The 9479-nt window shown below is 41.2% G+C and overlaps 2 long non-coding RNA genes across 3 annotated transcripts; both read left to right on the forward strand.

Annotated features, from left to right (window-relative positions):
- Positions 1 to 1838: 1838 nt before the first annotated feature.
- On the forward strand, positions 1839 to 5433 carry LOC311593728. Of its 2 annotated transcripts, none has more exons than XR_014777818.1 (3): positions 1839 to 2366; positions 3046 to 3147; positions 5335 to 5433. It is a non-coding gene; the product is annotated as an uncharacterized lncRNA (long non-coding RNA). The 2 variants fall into 2 exon arrangements; XR_014777819.1 differs by having other exon boundaries at positions 5338 to 5397.
- Positions 5434 to 5667: 234 nt separating this feature from the next.
- On the forward strand, positions 5668 to 8399 carry LOC311593758. Its single transcript, XR_014777838.1, has 2 exons — positions 5668 to 5818; positions 8180 to 8399. It is a non-coding gene; the product is annotated as an uncharacterized lncRNA (long non-coding RNA).
- Positions 8400 to 9479: the final 1080 nt, after the last annotated feature.

The following is a 9479-nucleotide window of genomic DNA, read 5'->3' on the forward strand; positions in this document are numbered from 1 at the left end:
AATTCTTTTACTTTTAAATACTACCAATTTGCATGAAATGTCTGACACAGCTCACTGGTTTAGTGAGAATTCCAACAAGGCTGAAGGATGCTCTTTGGCTGTCTCTCCAATACTGGGATTGGAGGTGCCAGGCACTAAACTGGCTTTTTATGTAAGTTCTGCAAATCAAACTCAGGTCCCCATACTTGCAGACTTGAGCACTTACTGACTTAGCCATCTCTCCTGTTCCCTGTCAACCATTAGTAATAATCCTTGAAAATTCTTCCTAAAACTGCCATGGTCTATAGCAAACAATGATACAATTTTTAAAAATATTTTACTAATTTATTCATATTACATCTCAGTTGTTATCTCATCCCTTGTATCCTCCCATTCCTCGCTCCCTCCCACTTTTCTCCTACTCCCCTCCCCTATGACTGTGACTAAGGGGGACCTCTTCCCCCTATATATGCTCATAGGATATCAAGTCTCTTCTTGGTAGCCTGCTATCCTTCCTCTTAGTGCCACCCCACCTCCCCTTCCAAAGGACGTGGTCAAACGTGGGGCACCAGATTCATGTGAAAGCCAGTCCCCACTCTCCACTCACCTGTGGAGAATGCCGTATCAATTGGCTAGATCTGGGTAGGGGTTTGAAGTTTACTGCACATATTGTCCTTGGCTGGTGCCATAGTTTGAGCAGGACCCCTGGGCCCAGATCCTCCCATCATAATGTTCTTCTTGTAGGTTTCTAGGATTCTTCTATTTCCCCATTCTCCCATGCTTCTCTCATCTAAAGTCCCAACAGGATATCCTCCCTTCTGTCCTACTTTCCTGGTAAGTGAAGACTTTCATGGGACATGCCGCTTGGACTAGTGTCCAGATATAAGTGAGTATATACCATTTGACTTCTTCTGCTTCTGGGTGAACTCACTCATTATGAAATGATACAATTTTTAATGACTTTCAATTATATATTTAATGCCATAGAGCAAAAATTACTTGCCTTTTAAAGACATGGTTTTTTTCCCCAAAAATTGCTTAAGTAGTTCTATAATTAAAGTGTATAAAAATAATAGTACAAAAGAAATGAGAGGGGTGAAAAAGAATAAAGTATCTATGAAGTTGTTAAATTTTCTGCAAATTTTATTTTATGGGCATGAGTGTTTTAACTGTGTGAATGTATCTGTGTGCCAGGATGCAGTGGTGCCTTCTACAGTCAAGGTGCTTCTTCCCTCTTTAGGTAAGGATTTTTGGCAACAACCTTATTGTCACATCTACAAGTGGAAGCCCACAACAATTTTTTCTAGAAAGAATTTCCCTGTGTGTAGCCCTGGCTGTCCTGAAGCTCACTCTGTGGGCCAGACTGGCCTTGAACTCACGGAGATCCACCCACCTCTGCCTCCTGAGTGCTGGGATTAAAGACATGCACCATTGCTTCCTGGCTCCACAGCAATTTTTAATCCTATAAAGTTAATAATGAAATCAATTACATATTCTTTTGAGATGAAAATACAAATATAAAAATAGGTCAAAATAAGATTTACCCCAATGACAAAAATATTTCCACTTGAAATATATTCCAATGTCCTGTGTATAATTCAGGATTAAAAGATGATTTAAGCAGGTTTAACTTTGAGAGAGCACACTAACGTAGAATTAAGGGATTTATTTTTAAGTTATCACAGGCTTAGAAACAAAAACATTACCAATAAATATCAACCTATTGTTCCAGGTGAGCTATACAATTTTCTGCAAATTCCCCATGAGGTTAGTTACAGTTCTTATCTTGTTTTTTTTGGGGGGGGGGGAGGTGGGCTGCTTTCCATAAACTAAGCATTAAGGTCCCTGAGGAACATCAACAGTCAAGACAGAAGGGGAAAAAATGTGAAAAGCCAAGACAGCCTGTATCTTCAAGGTTGGCTTACAAATGCATGTCAAAACAAAATCCCAGTATCAGTTGAAACCAAAAGATGACATTCATGGGTGTTTGTATTTTCTTTCTCTGTGTAAAGTCCTTCTGTTTTTTTCTACGCGAGAAGAGTCTGTGCACTGTGGCATGCCAGAATGGAATACTGTGCAGCCAGGGTGCTGTTAGGACCTTCAGCCTGTCTCAGTGACAACCTACCACTCAGCCATTAGGGAGTGAACATCGCCTCTTCTCACTGGAGAACCATCTTCTCACCAGTTTGCTGCCGAAATTTTCTCATTAAAGTATTCAAATTTCTACCTTGATTTCTGAGAATCTACAGAAATGGCACGAGACACGACAGTGACGGACTAAGAGGGCCTGAGCCCATGGACCCTCTCCAGACAGCTCCACCAAGAGAAGAGAGGAAGTGGGATAAAGGAGCACGAAGAAGCTGTAGGATGGGCCTCGGCTCTTGGGAGTATGTTCTGTCTGAAATTGGTAGGAAATCCAGAAAAGGGCATTCAGCTCTAACCCTCAGAAAAGAAGATGAACTAGATGACATGGGAGTGTTCTCCTGACACATGCTCCTCCTGGTGTGGCTCAACTGTCGGTTAGGGGCTGCTTGGCATAGTGGAGGCAGTGTTGAGTAAATCTTGAGGAGATAATTTTGGTTCTCTAACTAACAAAGAGAACCAGCATACTGGCAGGTCCCGGCACAATAGTAATGATCTCGTGCCTTTTTTTTTTTTCATTCATAATGGTTCCTTAATGTCTCTTTTACTCAAGTTATATGTGTCCCCCTGCCAACCCACCACAGGCTCCATATAGGCAGTGAGAGTCTACATTCATGATCCACATGCCAGGCAGTACTTAGATCTAGATAATGATTTTGGTGGACTCTACAATACAGGAACTGTCCGTGAAGGATTCCATGGAAAGAATATTAGACTGCTGGTATGTGAGAGGGTGGGATCAGAGGTGGGATAGGGCATCCCTAGCATCCTGCATGGATAGTTACAGCATTAGAGTCATAGTCACCCCTAACAGATGCTGGCATGGAGATGGGAAAATGGCATTTTCTCAGTTATCAGAGTCTTCAAAGGTAGACTTCTGCTCAATTCCTGGATCCCACTGAGTAAATGCTTCTGTTTCCTCAGATGAAGGGATGAGAAGAGAGCCGTTCCCAAGCTTTTCCAGTTCTCTCTGAACTCCTGCTGGCTGTTTCAAATCAGCTGTTCTGGCCTAAACTCCTCTCTAAGGTGACTGAATCAAACTGGCTTCTCTTGGCTTCTGACTGAATTGCTCCACTTGGCCTCTAACTCATTCTGACAATGTGTTTTAATCTTCTGGCTCCTTCTCACTCTTTGTCTCATTCTGTCTTCATCTGTGTGTAGCTTGTTCTCTCTGCAACCTATCTCTGTAAAAATTTCCTAGTAATCAACTCTTGGTAAAAATCAATCTCTCTCTCTCTCTCTCTGTCTCTCTCTCTCTGTCTCTCTCTCTCTCTGTCTCTCTCTCTCTCTCTCCTGCTGCTGTTGCTACTGCTCCTAAGTAGCCTCTCTTTCAGGTCCCGTTCTTGTAAGAGTTGGGCATATACTATTTCTTACTCTTTCAGATGTTTCCCTGATTTGTCACTTTGTCTGCCCCTCAATTAGACACCACTTTCAAACATGGCTGCTTCCTTAAACTAAACTACCTTCAGTTTTTGGCATCAAAGGTGTGCACTAAAGGTGTGTCTATATTACAGCTCAATCACATTGTAATTCAGAGAGTGTCTTCATTACAGTCAGATCACATCGGTCTATGTGTTCCCTTGCCAGAGCAGCCATGTTGCTGGATTAAAACTCCTCTACACTAGTGTACCTCTTGCAAGAAATGGATATGGTTCTCTCAAAGTACAAGGCCTGCTTTCTGAATGAATGTGATAATAATGCAGTGCCATGGAGAACAAGAATGTCATTTGTGACACGTGAAGGACCAAAACAAAGACTTTCCCTGTGCTCATTGGCTGTGGGTTACTAGTTATAGCCTTTTGCAGTTCTGAGATGTGTGAACTGCTGAGACATTCTGAAAACACTTCTACTTTTACATCATAGAACATAAGGGGGGAAAAAGTGATTACCAAGGTTCTGGTGTGTTACTCACTCGGAAAATCTATTGGCCATGGTGTCAATGACAAAATTAAGGACTATATTAATTAGAAAGGCTTTCATAGTAATACAAGCACAAGGCCTTGCACACAAGGCTGCATTCCTCCACCTTCCATCCCATTGACCACTTTGGTAAACTAACATGGATATTTTGGATCACTGCCTTATTCATCTGATGAACTCCACATATATGACTGTTCCCTGTAGGTGTAATTTTTTAACTATTTTAATTGGGGTTCCTTAAGTCTCTACTCCCTTCCTAACACCACCCCCCAACCCCAGGTAGGAGAGAAAGTAGGTTAGAAGGGATGTAGTTTCTTTAGACTTAGTTCCAGCTGGTTAAGTTTGCTGGGTTCCTTAGGGGCAATACCAATCTCAGTCGTCAGGGTATCTAGCAGCAGCCTTCTTCCTCCACCATCTCTTTGAAGCCTCTTCCCAACACACATGCCCCTAGCATCCTGGGAAGCATCCTTTGAAGCATTCTTGTTTTCTGTTTTTTCTTCTGTTGTTTTGGTTTTTGGTTTTTCGGGACAGGGTTTCTCTGTGTAGCCTTGACTGTCCTGGACTTGCTTTTGTAGACCAGGCTGGCCTCGAATTCACAACAATCCACTTGCCTCTGCCTCCCAAGTGCTGGGATTAAAGGCGTGCACCACCACCGGCAGCTTTTTTTTTTTAATATTTATTTATTATTATGTATACAATGTTCTGTCTGCATGTACACCTGCAGGCCAGAAGAGGGCATCAGATCACATTATAGATGGTTGTGAGCCACCATGTGGTTGCTGGGAATTGAACTCAGGACCTTTGGAGGAGTACTCAGTGCCCTTAACCTCTGAACCATCTCTCCAGCCCCTTCCCTCCCCTTTTTTTGTTTTTGAAAGCCAAAATTTCTGATATTTTTCAAAGCTCTGTTCTTTGGGGAAGAGGAGGGGCATGGAAACTTTATACTTTTTTTTAAATATACTTTTATATAGTTTTTTTTAATATACTTTACAAAGTATAAAAGCCAGGAAATCCTGTTTATTTTCTTAGATTGCTTCTTATTTCTATGAAAAAAATTGTAAGCCAGTAGGTTGACGTTTCTGAATGAATTGCCATCACTAAGCTTTATATTACTCAGTAACTTTGGAGAAAAGTTGTCTCTGGCATCTCTTGAGAAAATGGTGAATTCCTTTTCTGCCTCCTACTCCATTCCCCAGATCTCAAGAAAACAGAAATCCTAATACAAAACAATATTCAACTGAATTGTAAACCACAAGGCAAAGTTTTACATTCTATAATATTTTTCTTTCTCAGCAGGGATAAAAGAGTGTGCCATGTTGTCATGAAATAAGCAGTAATAAACTAAAACAACCCTTGCCTGTCTATTGGATAGGACTGAAAACCTTCGTTATCCATAAGTATACAGAACAAGTGATATTCTAGGAATAAAAGCTGAACCCATGACATTTTATAGAATTTAATTTTTAAAAAGTAAAAATAAGAATTTGCCATAAGTTGCTGCTTATTACTTTTTTAATTTATATTTTACAGATATCCATGAAACATATTTTGCATTTCACAGCATTAAATTATAGGATTAAATAATCCAAAACTTATGCATTTTTTCTTGTTTGTTTTGAGGGGTTTTAAACTAAAGCCCAGGCTGACTGACCTTGAATTCATTGTGGAGCCTAGGCTAGCCTTGAGTAACACCAATAATGCTTTAGTGTCTTTGATGTTGGAATTATAACTGCGAGCTACCAATATTTCACAAGTCAGGACTAAAGAGATGAAGAAGGTAGGTTTTAGGGGGGAAAATGGCTATTTTTAATGAGATACTTTCATTCAGTGGGTGTAAGTGACAAGTTAATTGAAATACCTTAAACATCATTTAAATAATACTGTCACTGAGGGTATACTTTGTCATTTGTGTTTCCACCTCTGAAGGGACTTTTAACTTAGAGTTTGATTTGAAGGGGGAAAAATGTTAATTTGGTGCATCTGGCACTCTGCTCACAGCCAATTTTAGTTGCACAGTGTACACGATCAATTTCCATTCTCTAAGAACTCTACATTGTTTCTTCAACAATAGTGTCTTCTGCAAGGCCCCTGTCATGTGACAATATAATTGTTTTTATTCTCACAGCTTGGCCCTTCCATTGCGTTGAAAGTCACAATGTAGATTTTGATAAAATGCAAGCATTCTAAGACTTGAAAGATTTGTGTAGGTATTATTCCTGGCAAGCAACGACTACGAGCAGTTTTGTATAGATAAAGCCAGTGTTTTGTTTGGGAAAGTGGAGCAGTTGAACAGACCAGTAGAACAGCCTCTGTTAAAACGAGGCTGCTGCACGGTGCCCTGCATTAGTGTAGTTCTAGTCCTGGTCCAAATAAGGGCTTTAGTCTGCAGAGATGCTCAGATTTCACCCGGAAACTACATGTTTTAACAGGTAGAGCTTAAAAGTAGATTATCCAAGTTTAAGAAAGTGGATTTGTTTCATGAAGCTATTGTTTGATGTAAGCTGTTCCATGTAGCCTGCAATTTAAAAGAGGTGGTGTGGTGTACTCTGAGAACTTGACGTGGGCGGTCTTCAAATCTAAGAAGCTCAAAGGGGTGTTTACTTATTTATTTTAGTTAGTTTTTGGCACTTTGAGACCGGGTTGCCATCAGCAGCTCAGGCTGGCCTCAAACTTGCTGCGACCTGTCTGTCTCAGTTTCTGTGTAGCCGAGGAAAGGCATTTTGTTGTTTTTGATCAATGACTGAATCTCTTTGTAAAAGATACTTGTTCATAAAATGTAAAACTACACTTTCATATCAAACGAAGAGAGCTGATACTACTATATGTTGTTTCATTTCAACTGCAAAGGCCAACAGGTATTTGTTGGTGACGGGTTTCGGTGCCTCGTGCATCTTAGATGAGCATTTTTACCTCTGAGCTATGTCCCCAGTTCCAACAAGAATGTTTAAATTATTTTTCAAGGCAGTCGCTCTGTCTTACACTTAAGTTGTAGGTGCAGACATTTTTACCCCAGAGTATGGAAAGGAGTCACTTAGCCCCTCTTCTCCGTTGCATATGGTGGCACTTATATTACCTGCCATCCACTCTTATGCATACTTCCATTGTTGATGTACAGCATAACTGTCCCCTCAAAGGGAACGAAGTGATTATGACTGGGGAACATGGCTTTGTGTGTCCTCAAACAACACATTCCAATATGGAAAGTCATAAGTCAGGGCATTAGAACATCAGCTACACTGGCTACAGAGAAGTGAGGGGGATTCCTGCAATGAGTCTCAGATGTTACCTGATGACACCTTAGCTTTTGGGTTGGTGGAAGCGTGTGGTCTGTTATGTTCATATATTCAATACTGTTTTATCTGATAGTCTCAAGGATATTAGACCAGACACAGGTGTGTAATGAATGATTAGAGCATAGATAGCCCAGACAGGCTGTGTATCCGTAACATGAGAACTCTCTACATCAGTTATCATTACTAAATTAGCATTATAGGATCTTTAACCGAGTTGCCCACTCCTTGGCCCCGTCAACAGTAGTTCACAGCATGCATTAATGGTTTAAATAAAAATTAATGTCTTGGAATTTAGAACAGTAGGTAATTTTTGGTGTAAGTTTGTACCATGCAACAAGTGAACTATACCTACATTAATAACTATTTCAACATTTAAAAATGTTAGAAATTCAAGATAGATATGTGGTCTGTACCTGCAATTGTATTACTCAGGAGGTTAAGGCAGGAGGATTGCAAGTTCAAAGCCAGCATAGGTTACACAGTGAATTCTAGGCCCATTTGGGCTATTTGATGAAATCCTTACTTAACGACACAACAACAACAAAAAAAATTGGAATTGGAAATTCAAATGTAACTGTTTTGTTGTTTGTTTGTTTGATTGATTGTGTGTGTCTTTAATTTGCTAAATGTAGCAACCAACTTGCTTATCTTTTGGCTTAGTCTTAGCTTCCCATTTATGTACTTTAAGCCTTTTCTGATTGAAGCATCATAATAGTCCCACATGGTGACTTTTTACTTCTCTTTTTTAAAACTTCTTTCACACTGAATAACCTAACCTACTTTCCTAGAGTTGGAGACTGGATACAAAGAAAATAAACAAACATCATTCATGTTTTCTTTCACAGTTAATAATAATAATGCCATAAAAAAAAAACATAAAAGGACGTTTGCTGAACTGCTGTGCAATGCAGAGATAAAAAAAACTAACTGTGAATACTGTGGATGCAAGAATTGACCAGGAAGCTTCCACCCTCCTCAGAGGGCAGCGACATGCGAAACTCCTGAGCGTACTTTTGCTCTTCTGACTCTTTGATCCTAGATCAAAAATAAACCGACCTGCCCTAACAGCAGCAGCGTGAAGAGCAGGCTTCCCCTCACTGCCCAACTGGGACAGGGTGGCTGGCCCTTTAGCTGGCTCAGGTGTGGTCAGTGTCCTGGGAGCCCATCCTAACCTTCTTGGGGGGTATAGACCGTATCACATTTAAAAGAGTTTCTCTCTAAGAGCTGATGTGTGCTCTGCAGCATACATCAGAACCAACATCATAGGCCCTGGTGCTTTTTATCAAGAGCCGTGTAAGAGACTGGTTTTGACTCAGGAGCCCCAAGACCAAGTTCTCAGCACAAAAGAGATTGATTTGCCCTAGAGGGACAAAGGGCATGGAAGGAGAGCCAAGACAGGAGATAGAGAGTAAGGGAAAAGGAGAAGGAACTAAGGGGGAGGGGGCAGGGTTATTGTCTAGGAGTGGGACGACAGGCTGCCTCTGGATGGAGGAAACAGGCACGGCACAGAGGATACAAGGGAAAGCCTGTGTCAGGATGAGGTGTCTACTTTTAATTAGGCGTGTTAATTAGGTGAGCCAAAGGGGGATTTTGATTGCTGGATTTCAATACGTTGATAGCTGGACCTTGGCAGTCAGCTTCAGAAGGAACAAATGGCCAAATAAGGGAACAGGCCCTGGTGGCTGGCTTTAGAAATGCAATTTAAATGGTTTCTTAGCAAGACAGAGGAAATGGGGGAGAAGGGCAAAGCCTGTCAGAGCCACAAGCTCCAGTGGGCTAGTGTCCCCACAAACAGAATCAGAGAACATGGGAGGAAAAGGGACACTTCTCAATAGGTGCTAACAAAGGACCCTAAACGCTGGTAGCACTCTAGTTGTCCCCTGCTCGTTTGCAGTCTTCATATTTCCTTTTGTGTGTATTGTCTCTTTCATGGAGGCCATTGGTGTTTAACTTACTGTGACTTTCGGATGAAAGGGTTAGGCAGGGCTTATGATGGAGCGGCTCAGCTGCTAGAGTGCCGAGTCTACCACATGAAGACCTGACTTTCATCTCCAGCGCCACCGAAACTGGACATGGCAATTCCAGCAAGTCCAGTATTCGGTAGGTGGAGCCTTGAGGAGTAGAACTTCAAGGTCATCATCATTT

This window comes from Acomys minous (assembly GCF_964271855.1).
Source record: "Acomys minous genome assembly, chromosome: 3".
In the NCBI taxonomy this organism is placed as follows: domain Eukaryota; kingdom Metazoa; phylum Chordata; class Mammalia; order Rodentia; family Muridae; genus Acomys; species Acomys minous.